General features: G+C 41.1%; 1 protein-coding gene and 1 non-coding gene across 2 annotated transcripts in view; one reads left to right on the top strand and one right to left on the bottom strand.

Annotated features, from left to right (window-relative positions):
• Nucleotides 1-13,900, bottom strand: part of SH3GL2 (SH3 domain containing GRB2 like 2, endophilin A1) — a 201,994-nt gene that overhangs the window by 72,948 nt on the left and 115,146 nt on the right. The window lies entirely within an intron of this gene.
• LOC113620264 (U5 spliceosomal RNA) lies at nucleotides 9,108-9,223 on the top strand. Its single transcript, XR_003432711.1, has one exon. It is a non-coding gene; the product is annotated as a U5 spliceosomal RNA (small nuclear RNA).

The following is a 13,900-nucleotide window of genomic DNA, read 5'->3' as shown; positions in this document are numbered from 1 at the left end:
ATGACATAATTCATAACTGTCACAGGACAGTTATGAAGATTATATAAGATGACTGAGTAGGTGCTTTGTTGACTGTAAAGCACTTCACCAATGCAAAGGATTAGTGTCGTTACTCTATAAGAACCACCACGTGACTCTGTTACCTAAAAGTAACACAGTGACATCACAGACGTGGTGACTGTAAGGTTGAGACTTCCAAAATATGTCTACCCAGGACTAACTTGTGGTAGAAGGAAGACACAGACACTTCCCAAAATCCAGGCCAAATAAAGGCTTGAAGGCCATTAATACATACGGCATCGACCCAGATGAGGAACTTTAAAGAGCAAAATGGTGTTCTTGCGGGCACTCGTTACCAGTTAAAGATGAACTGGAGATTTACATTTCAGAATGCAATGCTATACTGAGAACCCATTTTTCAGAAGTGACCTCTTAAGTTTTCTTATCAAATCAACTCACGTAGCCAGAGTTCTGTGTTATAGCAGTTCATGGAGTTAGCAAGTAGAGGTTAAGTAGGAGAATGTGAGAGGAACGTGAATACATTCATGAGGGCATGCAGTATGTTCTTTTCTTTGGGGGGGTTGGGGTTTTTCTGGCAAAATAAGGGATTCCAATTCTAATTTGAGGTGACGTTGCAGGAAGGAGGGAGTCTGGTCACCCCTCAGAATAGAAGCACTGCAGGAGTAAAACTGTGTTTTTGTTGGGACTACATCATCCCATGGGTACCTGTGTGTGCTGGAGGGTAGGGAGAGGAGCAGGGGTGGGGAGCACTGAGGACGACGTGGGGTTGAGATAAACAGATACGTTATGGTCAGACAGCCAGGTCATACCAGACATAGGACTGAAACCCAGGTCCCTTGATTCCCATACTCAATAAAAATCCTGTTTTCCAGGCTTCCCTGGTGGCACAGTGGTTGAGAGTCCGCCTGCCGATGTAGGGGACATGGGTTCGTGCCCCGGTCTGGGAAGATCCCACATGCTGCGGAGCGGCTGGGCCCGTGAGCCATGGCCGCTGAGCCTGCGCGTCCGGAGCCTGTGCTCCGCAACGGGAGAGGCCACGACAGTGAGAGGCCCGCGTACCGCAAAAAAAAAAAAAAAAAGAAAAATCCTGTTTTCCGGGAGAGAGTCTACTTGGGTTAGCGGTAATCAATAGATACGAATCTGCAACATCAGAGGATAGTTTAATGTACGAAAGTTCTTTAAAAAATTTAACTTGCTTTCCGTAACTGTCTATATTGCTAAAAATCATTGCTAAGCATTTTCTTGGTAACTAACAAGACTTGATTAATATCAGTTAGGTTTTACTGTCCTTCAATAATAAATCTGTAACTCTCTTCCTGTGCCTATGTACCTACTGTGATCAAATCGTCACTAGGTCACCTGTACCTTCCCCTGTAAAGATGTCCAAATTCCTCTGTGCTCCCACAGCCCTGGTGACACTGAGCAAGACACTGTAGGGCCTTCCCAAGGACAGACTCCCCACCCCTCATATCCCCCACCTGCCTCTTGTTTGTAGAAAAGCTTTAGTCTCCTAGGCTTTCCCCGAGTTCCAAAGAACACGTTTAATCAGAAAAGTGAGAAAATGCAGAAACAAAGGAAAACAGTCAAGCAAGACAAAATAAGAATAGGTTAGTCAAGAACCTTTAGTTCTTCCTCAGGGGCTACAGATAATGTCCTCAGCCATGTCCTTGAATTGTTTTGCAGATACTAAAACCTCCACCAAGTGGAAGAAGCTAACTACATGATGACCATGAGCATGTAGCCCCCAGACCAGCTGGAGCCTGAGGACTGATTAATGCTGATCCCCGTGACCTCACAGGATTACCTCACCACCCACCAATCAGAGAACTGTGCACGAGCTGATCAGGTGCCCCATGATCCACTCCCTCGCTCTGTCTTTAAAAACCCTTCCCTAAAAGCCATTGGGGAATTCAGGTCTTTTGAGCATAAGCTGCCCAGTCTCCTTAGCTGGCCCGGCAATAAACACTGTATTTCCTTCACCACAAGCTGGTGTCAGCAGCTCGGCTTTGCTGCACATCAGGCGAGTGGACCCAAGTTTGGTTCGGTAACACTGGGTCGAACTCTATCCAGCACTCGTTAGGTTGTATTTTGTACTATCATCATCTACTTGAATGCCTCTCCAACGTTTTAGAGTTCCTAGAAGGCAGTGATCTTGGTCTTGTTCATCTCTGTTTCCTAGTGCTCAGCACTGCCCTGGCACAGGGTTGGCCTGCAGTGTATGTCAGTACACCAACCCATGCACTAATTTGGTCTGCTTATTTTTTTCCTATTTCAGTTCTATTTGGTATCATTCCCCTGAACAATCATGGTACTTATCTTTTCTTCCTTCCCTCAAAATACCCCTCTACTGGTGGCAAAGTCTGATGGGGTACAGAATAATCAGCAGCAGCTCTGGACACATTCTCCAACAGTACCTTAAACAGTTTTTAAAAAATTATTATTAAGATAATATGCTGGCATGACTGCTGATAAGACTACGATGAAAATAAGAAAGGAGAGTAAAAGGAAGAGTTGGCCTATTCCATACCCATTTAAAACACTGGTGGTTAGACAGAAGTGGTGCCTTTTTTATATGCTTGTTGCCTGCCACAGCATCTCCACCACCACCACCATGTAACTTTCTAACCTCTGTCATTCATTTGCAAAGTATTTACTGAATGTTTTTTGTTTTTTGTTTTTTTTGCGGTACGCGGGCCTCTCACTGCCGCGGCCTCTCCCGTTGCGGAGCACAGGCTCCAGACGCACAGGCTCAGCAGCCATGGCTCACGGGCCCAGCCGCTCCGCGGCACATGGGATCCTCCCAGACCGGGGCACGAACCCACGTCCCCCGCATCGGCAGGCGGACTCTCAACCACTGCGCCACCAGGGAAGCCCTGAATGCTTTTTATTTGTCAGGCAAGGAAGAGACCAGGAGGAGGATGTGCAAAGGTCCCGGGGTAAGCATGGCTCCTCCAAGAGCCCAGCATGAATGAAGATTAGAGAGGGAAGGAAAAGGCACCCAAGATGATGTTGGAGATGCTGGCAGGAGTCAGACACTGCAGGCCTTTTTGGGCCAAATGAAGGCCTTCATCCTAAGAGCAATGAGCGTAAAAGGAGAGGATTTATAATTTTAAAACCTTTTGCTAGATATACTTAGCGCAAAGCAGCTCAGTCAAATGAGAGCTGGGCATCACAAAAGGATGCTGCTTTAGGAAAAGGTTTCATCCCTGCTGGGAGGGCTACACAACATTTTGCTTTCATTTGCAAGACCACAGAATCGTGATTGTCACAAATCTGGCATGCACAAGAGAACATATGGCTTCTTTCTGAAAGAAGTCTTGCCTGCATCAAATCCCAAATATGCTAATAAAAACATCCTGCTCTCTAAGGGGACTTAGAGAACACAATTTTGTTGTTGTTGTTGTCCTTTTGTTTTGGTTTTGTTTCCCTTTTCTACACTCTGCATGAAAACCCACAGTGGGACTTAATTTTCTGGAATCTAAAAGAAATGTTCCCAATGAGTTATTTTATAGTTTCCTGTAAACTGTGTTTCTCTGGAGTGAATTACCTTCTGCTCTTACATAATACTTCCTAACGCAGAGCATGCTCAACCTGTCATTTAGAGCTCAGGAGCATATCTTGAACACAGCAGAAGGTTTTCGACATCACTACTACTAGAGGAGAAAGTTATCCTGTGAAGTATCTTTTTAAAAAATGAAGGGGAAGTCTCTTTCAATTGAATTACTCTGGTGCATTTTCTCTACTATTTAAATATGGGTGCCTTTCTTTTATTCTCATAATGAATTACTTTCACTCAAAAAGGTATGATCAACATGTCAAGGCAGAAGCTGGATTTTAAGCACCATGAGAAACAGGTTCCCGAAGAAAACTTAAGAGGAAGACTATTTTCACATAGAAATCTGGCACATGATTTCAAACTCTAAAATGTAAATACCCATCTGTACACAACTCAGCTTTTAAAAAGCTCACCTTCTGCCCTATTTGTTGTGGATACTTATGAATAAGTAAAATGTAAAAATATAATTAAAGCTCCTTTCATGCTCCCTGTGCCCCCCTCTGCTTCCACCACCCCCACAGTACCACTCTCCTTCCCAACGGCAGTTTTGTTCTTTTACTGTCTATGTGTCTGTCTTAGTTTGGAGCTTCCCCAAACAGAGTCTGGGTCATGCATGAAGTGGCAGCAGTTTATTTGCATGGTGGTCCCAGCAAGCAGAATGAGGGAGCAGGAAGAGTGGGGCAGAGAAAGGCAAAGCCCAGAAAAGTGTGTTCTGGAGCTGGTTACCACACTCCAGAATTGGGTAATGTGGCTTGCTCCTGCAGTGGTCCCAGTGAGGAACCATGTGGAACACACCTCAGTACTGTTCCTTGGATGAAGCTGGGGCAGTCATCTGATTCATGTTTCCACTGGTTGAAGGCTGCCTCCAGATAGGTCAGGCAATACCCAGAAAAAGCTAAAATTCCAAGACATAGAAGAAACTCCTGGGGCAGAAAGGCCGGAGGAAGGATGCTGGAACTATCCACCAGGCTATGCTGAGGGAATATGACTCTAGACACACAGAGCATATGTTTACCAGGGGGTAGCAAATTTTTAGTAAAGTGGCAAGCAGAACTAGGTTAGGACTTGACGGTCAATGCTATAGACAGTGTTTTCATCCTCCCAAAATTCATATGTTGAAATTTTAACTTCCAATGTTATAGTATTAGGAGGTGGGGCCCTTGGTAGGTGAATAGATCATAAGGGTGGAGTCCTCATGAATAAGATTAGTGCCCTTATAAAAGAGACCCCAGACAGCACCTTCTGCCATGTGGGGAAACAGTGAGAAGATGATAATCTATGAACTAGGAAGAGGATCCTCAACAGACACCAAATCTTAGACTGCCAGCCTCCAGAACTATGATAAATAAATTTCTATTGTTTATAAATTACTCAGTCTATGGTATTTTGTTATAGCAGGCTTATAAGACAATCAGATACATTCTATGCCTCATACTTTTTTTTTTAAATTAAAGCACACTCTCCCTTTTATACAGTAAACTTTCTTTCAGAGCTCCAAGCTTCCCTTGGAGTGTCTATCTGACCTGCTTGGAGAAAAGCCATAGCTTGCTTGCTTTTTGTTTGTTTTTACAATCATTTGAAAATATAAACATCATTCTTAGCTAGTGAGTTGTTCTAACATAGGCCATGGGTCAGATTTGGCCCACAGATCATGGTATGCTGAAACCTGTGCTATAAAATCTGTAAACAGTGTAAAGGTTTACTTTCTGTTTTTAGCATATATAAATGGTATCATACTGCACCCATCCTTCCATAACTTGTCACACATCAAACCTACAGATGTCGCTGTAGGTAGAGGCAGACGATTCACTTGAACTGCTGTACAGTGTTCCTCTGTAAGACTACATAAAAGTTTATTTTTTTAGTCATGTATCCTTGGGTCGTTTTATGCTTTTCACTATTACAAACAGTACAGCAATAAGCATCCCTCTGTGAGTGTCTCCCGCTGCACGAGTAGGAGTTTTCTCTAGGATATGTGCCCTGAAGTGAAATTACTGTGTCATAAGGTACACATGATACATGAATCTTCAGTTTATTTCATTACTGCCACATTACTCTCCCAAGAAGTTGTACCAATTTATAGCCCCCCTTCAGTGTGCCAAATTCCCGTTTCTCCACATCTTCCTCAATATTTAGTTCTGTCAGACTTCTTAATTTTTGCAAATCTGACAGTTATGGATGTATATTACAATATTGCTTTCAATTTCCATATTCCTGATTACTAGGGAAGGTGAACATCCTTTCACACTAACTGATCTTCTGGGATACCTATTCTATGGGCTGCCTGTGCATATCATGTACCTATTTTTTTGTTTTTTTGGTTGCCACTGATGTTTGCTCTGCTATTGGGTTGTCTTTTCTTACTCACGTGCCATGTGGTAGTTCTTCATCCTCCTTTTATTTTGGAAGTTCTGACTGGCTATGACTGGCCTAGGTCAGCAGAGTGTAGACCTACTTCCACACCCAGCAGAGCTCCCAAGTACTCAAAAGCCCCATTGTATACATCACCCACTCTGAGTAAAAATAAACACATCACTTGAAAAATATGGTATTCATCCACTCATTCATCCAGGGACATTTACTGAGTACTTCCTATGACATTAATGGTACTAGCAACAGAGACATAAAGCTATAAGAAACCACAACCTAAGAAGCACATTCAACTACAAGGGATTAATCGCCAGATGAGCTAAATATCACTTAGCCTACAGCAAAGCCTTGAAAAAACTCAGGAAAAGAGGAGGTGATGGAAGCTCTAATCTGGGTAGATTAGCCAAGAACAGACAAGACAGCCAAGAACAGGGTCCTATCTCTCCCCAGCTCCTAGTCTAGGGCTATGGTTTCATCTGAGAGAGGCAGGCTAGGCTGCCAGTGTCTCCCATTCCTCCACTCCTAACCCTCCAATGCAGAAGCACACATCTGGGCAGGTGCTGCTGAGAGGACTACATCCTCTTCCCCGACTCCTTTTCTACTTGCAGGGCAGGGCTTGGCCCCAGGAGCAACAGGCTGAGAACATTAGGGCTCCAATCACCAAGTGAGCAATCCTAGCTCACTCATCAGGCAAAGATTCCACACTGAGAGAAGCAAGCTAAAAAACCATGCAGTGTCTGCTTGTAGAGAGGGGCTGTCACTCAGGGAGAAGGGGGCTACTGTTCCCGTCCAAAGATCTGATGTAATGGCACAGAGGTTCTGCCCAGGAGAAGAGGGAAGCCCTAATGACAGAGAGCTCTAGGATGCTGCCTGAATCGACTGTTTTTTGGGGGGACACAGCAGGGAGAAGTTCATGCCTAAGGACACTGTCAAAAACAATGGAGATTCCGGTGGTAAGCAAATAATTACATGCGCCTAGTAGCTTCATGATGTAAGTATCATGATGTATCACACGTATTACAAAATGATGGACCAGCCATAAATTTAGCAAAGCCTAAGAGACATCCAAGAAGAGTGCTCCTGGGATCACACTCATCCCTGAGGGTCCTAAAGAGGGAGAACATATCCTAGGCTGTACCCACTCAGGAGTAACCAGAGTGGGACTCGGGGCAGTCATGAAAACTCCCCAAGTCATACATAGATCCATCAGCAAAATGTGGAAGCCTTACTGACTTAAAAGGTTTAAGCAAAACCTTAGACCAAAACACTGGCTAAACAATAAGCCACTCTAACCTAGAAGGAAGTCAGGAAGTTGGGCTTAAAAATAAAATCATATTTATCCCTTGCGGTCTGGAAGACGTTGTGCCTAGCCAGTGCTGAACCCTCCCTGGAGACACTGGAGAGAAGACCTCTGAACTACTGGACCCTGGCTAAAAATGGGTAGAAACTGTAAACTCCCTTAAGTGTGAAAGCAGTCTGCAAACCACACACACACATCTAAGTAGCTAGGGCGGCTTAAGCACAAACTGTGGTCAATAAATGGTTGATAAAGACCCACAGAAAACCCTTAAGAATTCAGGCCAAAAATAAAAACAAGAAAAAAAAAATCCTACGCAAGAAAGTCATAGAGGACGTAACATGGGGAAAAACAGACTTTACAGAATTAGTCCAGCCAAGTCACTAAACAGATAAATAAATGACCTAACACCAACTTCAACAAACTTCCTCCAAAAAGGAAGGGGAAAGGAGCGTCAGTATTCAGAGGTGCTACAATATTTTACCTACAATGTGCAGTTTTCAACAAAAAAATTATGAAACACCCAAAAAACAGAAGAAAACAAAACCCAGAAAAGTTTGACCCATACACAGGCAAAAAAACAGGCAATAGAAACTTACAGGTGCCCAGAAGTTAACAAGACTTGAAAGCAGCCATTTTAAGTATATTCAGAGAACAGAAGGAAGCCAAGTTTACAGAAGTGAAGGAAGGTATGATGACAATGTCTTATCAAACAGAGAATATCAACAAAATGATAGAAAATACAACAAAGAACCACATGGAAACTCTGGAGTTAAAAAGTACAGTAACTGAAATGAAGAATTCAGTACAGTGGCTCTGCAGATTTGAACTGGAAACTTATTAACAGATGAATAGAGACTATATAATCCAAAGAAAAGAAAGAAAAAAGAAGAAAAAAATAAAAAGAGCTTCAGAAAGGTTGGACACCATTAACTGTAGAACATACGCACACTGAAAGTATCAGAAGGAAAGGAGAGAGAATGGAACAGAAATATATTCAAAGAAATAATGGCTGAGAATGTTCCAAATTTGATTTTTAAAAAACATACTAATCTATATTTCTAAGAAGCTCTATGAACTCCAAGTAGGATGAATTCAAAGAGAACCACACCCAAACTCATCAAAATGTTGAAAGCCAAAGACATATTGTTGAAATTGACCAGAGGAAAACAACTTGTTCCACTGTGGAACATAAAATTAACAGCTGACTTCTCATCAAAAACAATGGAGGGCAGAGCGCTTAAAGAAAAATCAGGAGAAGACATATAAGTTTTGACTGTGGGAGAGAGAAAATCCCGGAAAATACATTGGGAAAGGGTCTTCGTAGGCAGCAGAAATCCTCCGGCAAAGAGAGGAAGAACGCAGAATTACCTCAGGAAGGTAGTGCTGAGAGAAAATATGAAGCAAATACTGATCTCAGGTGTTAAAAGATATTACCTAAAACCTACCTTTTCATTACAGTCAATTTTTTTAAAAACTCTCATCTGCGTGATTTGAAAGTTTATGAGAAGTTAACAACTCTTTCATCTCACAGATTGTTGAGATACATTTGTCAACCAGACCTGTCATCAAGGCATTTTGTATTTAAGTTGGTGTATGAAATTCATATAGACTCATTTGTTAATATTCAGAAAGAAGCGACTAAATTATTAACTACTTATAAGCATGTACCATGTGGGTGATAATAAAGGCAAAAGTTAGGTGAGATTAATTACACCACACAATCAGAGAATTTACTCATTCATATTTTTTAATTAAAAATTTAAGATTTCAATGTTTGTAAAAAATAAAAGTGGGCAGTCAGGAGAAACGATGGAAGACTCCTCGAACACTGATTATTGATGCTACAAAAAAGTAAGAAATATACTCTGGTTTCTCTTCAGATCATATAAATCTTTCACCTTTTACTAAAGATTTCCCTGGAGAGGAACAATTCTGAGTCTTTCCCCAATTTTTTGAGGCCTTGCTCTCACAAGGCTTATAAGCATGTACAAAAAGCATATGATGTTTTACTTTTCAAAAATATATCGTTGTTGGTAGTTTTCTTTATGTTAAAAAAAAAGAAGTAAGAAATATATAATGTGAGATTTTGAGGGTACATTATGAAAACTCTGGTACAGAAATAATGCAAATGAAATCCACAAAGACCATTTATTTATACCACAGCAGTAAGCTTGCTTCATCTCTCAGAAAACGTTGCGGTGGGTTTTTTTTTTTTCTGCTTTCTGTGTATTTTAAATGTGCTTTTACTATAGAGTACTGTTTATCTTTTACAATTGAAGCAAATTTACTAATCAGGTACTCGTGATTTAGCTAAAGACATCTGTGAAAGAAAGGGGTATGGGGCACCATGAAGCCGAAATAATGAGCTAGCTCAAAGAACCCAGTAATTATATTTAGAGTGCCCTGGATACACCTACACCTACCACTTCCTAGTGGAAGCCTAGTTGGTATAATCAGATTTGAACAGAAATTACTGACAGAAGAAAACGGCTAATTTACAAAGACAATAAGTGGTGGTGGTAGCAGCCCTAGCAGACTCTGAAGGGAAGTGGCCCAGAGAAGTCTAAATCCTGATGAGCCATTTGGTAACAGAAGGAACTTTTGTAACCCAACATTTTACAGCACACTCAAAGGCCAAATAGTTAAATTACAACTATAAAACGAAACAAAACAAAAGTACGTCCAAAAGGAAATGAATGCTCAAGATGGCATGGAGAAATGTTTTCTCTTGAATAATGGATATCAGCTATATTCAATCAGTTCTTGTCCAGCTTAGGGAAGATAATAGTCTTCCTATTAACCTTTAATCAGTTTTCCTAAAAATCCTGAAGAAAAGGTAGATTGTATTATCCAGGTTGTATCACTAAGCTTAAAAGTAACCCACTCCAAGTCATGTAGTTACTAAACCAGGATCTACAGACATCTTAAGGCTATACTGAAGATTCTTTGAGAATGGAACTATCTGACTCATCTTGTTGACTCCTCACAATATAAACTCCTGATAAAAAGGAGACCCTCCAAAGTTAGTGGAGGCAAGAACAAATACAGAGTCAGAGGCGGGACAAGATTTACTGCCCTCATATCACAGGCGCACTCCGCCCCCAGTGTTTCTCAATGCAGCGCCCACCTGTACTAGAATTATCCAGAAACGAATTTCAAGTACACTGCAGCAGCTCTCCCCCTCTCCCAACACCCACCAGATAGCTAAATCCGAGTATTTGGAGGTAGGGTCTGGGAATCTGCATTTTTAAGTTCCCCAAGTGTAAGAAATGTTGCCATATTGTGGCAATCCCTAACCTCAGCATCATGTCACATCAATATATAGTTCTTCCTCTTATTTACATTTATGATATGCTTGGCAAAGTAAACAGATGCTTGAAAAATCACGATGAGAAGCTCAAACACCCTGTGAGGGAGACACAGAGTGACCTAGTGTTACAAAATGACGATATCTGAATTTTGCCACTGCTTTCTTCTGAAAGCTGTCTTCTGTTTCTCCATATGGAGAAGAGCTGAAGGATTACCATCACCATCTGGAGTTTTAAACAATAAAGCATCAGTAGAGATTTACAGTGTCCCTAGCTTATAAGATCTGAATTCACTTAAAAAATCACTGAGTACAATTGTCTTTTACAAGCCCTGAACCCAAACAACCTGCAAGAGCAGGAGGAAAGATAAGCTTATTGGCATGTTTCTAGCCCCCTGTGGGCACCATCACCTATCCAAACTCATTAATTATGTGGAACTCAGAGGTTTCAAACAGAAGCTTCAAACTGAAAAGGTCAGAGGCATAACAGGCTTCAGAAAAAATAATGGGGACAGATCAGCTATTGGTACATCTCTGACTACCGCTAATAGTAATACCAAACACACTTACAGTCTTTTATAGGGTATAGACTATACTTCCAATATCTTAATTAATTTAATCTTCTCTAAAATCTTGTGAAGGGTCCAGCACACTTTGCACACTTCTATTAAGAGGGCTTTTCATCTCTCTGCTGCATCATTTGACTTCTCTTCCCTGGTGAGTTTCTGGGAGGCAGAGACAGTATATTCTCTTCTGTATCCTTAGCATCTAGCATGGAATCTCACTCACGAAGGCACTCACAGATGCAGGAATCCTTTTTGTAACTACATTCAAGAGATAAGACAATTGAGGTTCAGAGATCAAGATATTTATCCTGGAGATGCCCTGGGAAGAAAGCAGGCACTTGGCCCTCAAATGTAAGGGGGGCTATTGTGTGGAAAAGGGATTAGAGTAATTTCACATGACTTCACTAGACAAATCTAGATGGGAGTTAGTGGGAGAAAGATTTTAGCTCATGTAAGTTAAGAAGTTTCTAACCATGAGAAACATCTAAATAGGAAACGTGTCCTTTAAACAGGCAAGTTGCCCAACATGGGAGAGTATAGGAGAGGCTGTACAGAAAGGGTTTTATGCATCAGCTGGAGGATCAGCCACATAACCTGTAGAGTCTCATCCAACCAGGAGACTCCATGAGTCTATCCCTTGATAAAACTTATACAGATGGTCACTGGTAGAAAGGATGAGGCTCTCACAGCCTTATATCACTGTTCCCATTGCACCACAATGGATGCCTTTGAAAAACATTCATCTAACAGGTTCTAACAATTCAAAAAGCATCCTATCAGAAATGGGAGTTGAATTTTGTCAAAAGCTTTTCCTAATCTACCGAGATAATCAGATAAAAACTCTCCAGAAAATGGGCATAGAGGGAACCTACCTCAACATAATAAAGGCCATATATGACAAATCCACAGCAAACATCATATTCAATGGTGAAAAACTGAAAGCATTTCCACTAAGAGCAGGAACAAGACAAGGACGTCCACTCTCGCCACTCTTATTCAACACAGTTTTGGAAGTCCTAGCCACGGCAATCAGAGAAGAAAAAGGAATAAAAGGAATCCAAATCGGAAAAGAAGTAAAACTGTCACTGTTTGCAGATGACATGATACTATAAATAGAAAATCCTAAAGATGACATCAGAAAACTACTAGAGCTAATCAGTGAATTTGGTAAGGTTGCAGGATACCAAACTAATGCACAGAAATCTCTGGCATTCCTATTCACTAACAAAGAAAAATCAGAAAGAGAAATCAGGGAAACACTCCCATTTACCACTGCAACAAAAAGAATAAAATACCTAGGAATAAACTTAAGTAGGCAAAAGACTTATACCTAGAAAACTATAAAACACAGATGAAAGAAATTAAAAATGACATAAACAGATGGAGAAATATAACATGTTCTTGGATTGGAAGAGTCAATATTGTGAAAATGACTTTACTACCCAAAGCAATCTATAGATTCAATGCAATCCCTATCAAACTACCACTGGCATTCTTCACAGAATTAGAAAAAAAAATTACTATTTGTATGGAAACACAAAAGACCCTGAATAGCCAAAGCAATCTTGAGAAAGAAAAACAGAGATGGAGGAATCAGGCTCCCTGACTTCACACTATACTACAAAGCTACAGTAATCAAGACAGTCTGGTATTGGCACAAAAACAGAAATATAGATCAATGGTACAGGACAGAAAGCCCAGAAGTAAACCCGCGCACATATGGTCACCTAATTTATGACAAAGGTGGCAAGAACATACAATGGAGAAAAGACAGCCTCTTCAATAAATGGTGCTAGGAAAACTGGACAGCTACATGTAAAAGAATGAAATTAGAACACTACCTAATACCATACACAGAAATAAACTCCAAATGGATTAAAGACCTAAATGTAAGACCAGACACTATAAAACTCTTAGAGGAAAACATAGGAAGAACACTCTGACATAAACCACAGTAAGGTCTTTTTTGACCCACCTCCTAGAGTAATGAAAATACAAACAAAAATTAAAAATTGGGACCTAATTAAACATAAAAGCTTTTGCACAGCAAAGGAAACAAGACGAAAACACAACCCTCAGAATGGGAGAAAATATTTCCAAATGAAGCAACGGACAAAGGATTAATCTCCAAAATATACAAACAGCTCATACAGCTCAATATCAAAAAAAAAATTAAAAATTTTAAAATGGGCAGAAGACCTAAAAAGACATTTCACCAAAGAAGACATACAGATGGCCAAGAGGCACATGAAAAGATGCTCAACATCACTAATTATTAGAGAACTGCAAGTCAAAACTACAATGAGGTATCACCTCACACCAGTCAGAACGGCCATCATCAAAAATCTACAAACAATAAATGCTAGAGAGGGTGTGGAGAAAAGGGAAACCCTTTTGCACCGTTGGTGGGAACGTAAATTGATACAGCCACTAAGGAGAACAGTATGGGGTTTCCTTAAAAAACTAAAAATAGAACTACCGTATGATCCAGCAATCCCACTACTGGGTGTATACCCTGAGAAAACCGTAATTCAAAAAGACACATGGGGCTTCCCTGGTGGCGCAGTGGTTGAGAGTCCGCCTGCCGATGCAGGGGACACGGGTTCGTGCCCCGGTCCGGGAAGATCCCACATGCGCAGAGCGGCTGGGCGCGTGGGCCATGGCCGTTGAGCCTGCGCGTCCGGAGCCTGTGCTCTGCAACGGGAGAGGCCACAACAGTAAGAGGTCCGTGTACCGCAAAAAAAAAAAAAAAAAAAATCAAAAAAAAAAAAAAAAAAAAA

This window comes from Aethalodelphis obliquidens, unplaced genomic scaffold (genome assembly GCF_003676395.1).
Source record: "Aethalodelphis obliquidens isolate GAN/ISIS:26980383/991018 unplaced genomic scaffold, ASM367639v1 scaffold7, whole genome shotgun sequence".
Taxonomy (NCBI): Eukaryota; Metazoa; Chordata; class Mammalia; order Artiodactyla; family Delphinidae; genus Aethalodelphis; species Aethalodelphis obliquidens.
This window is presented reverse-complemented; position numbering and strand designations above follow the sequence as displayed.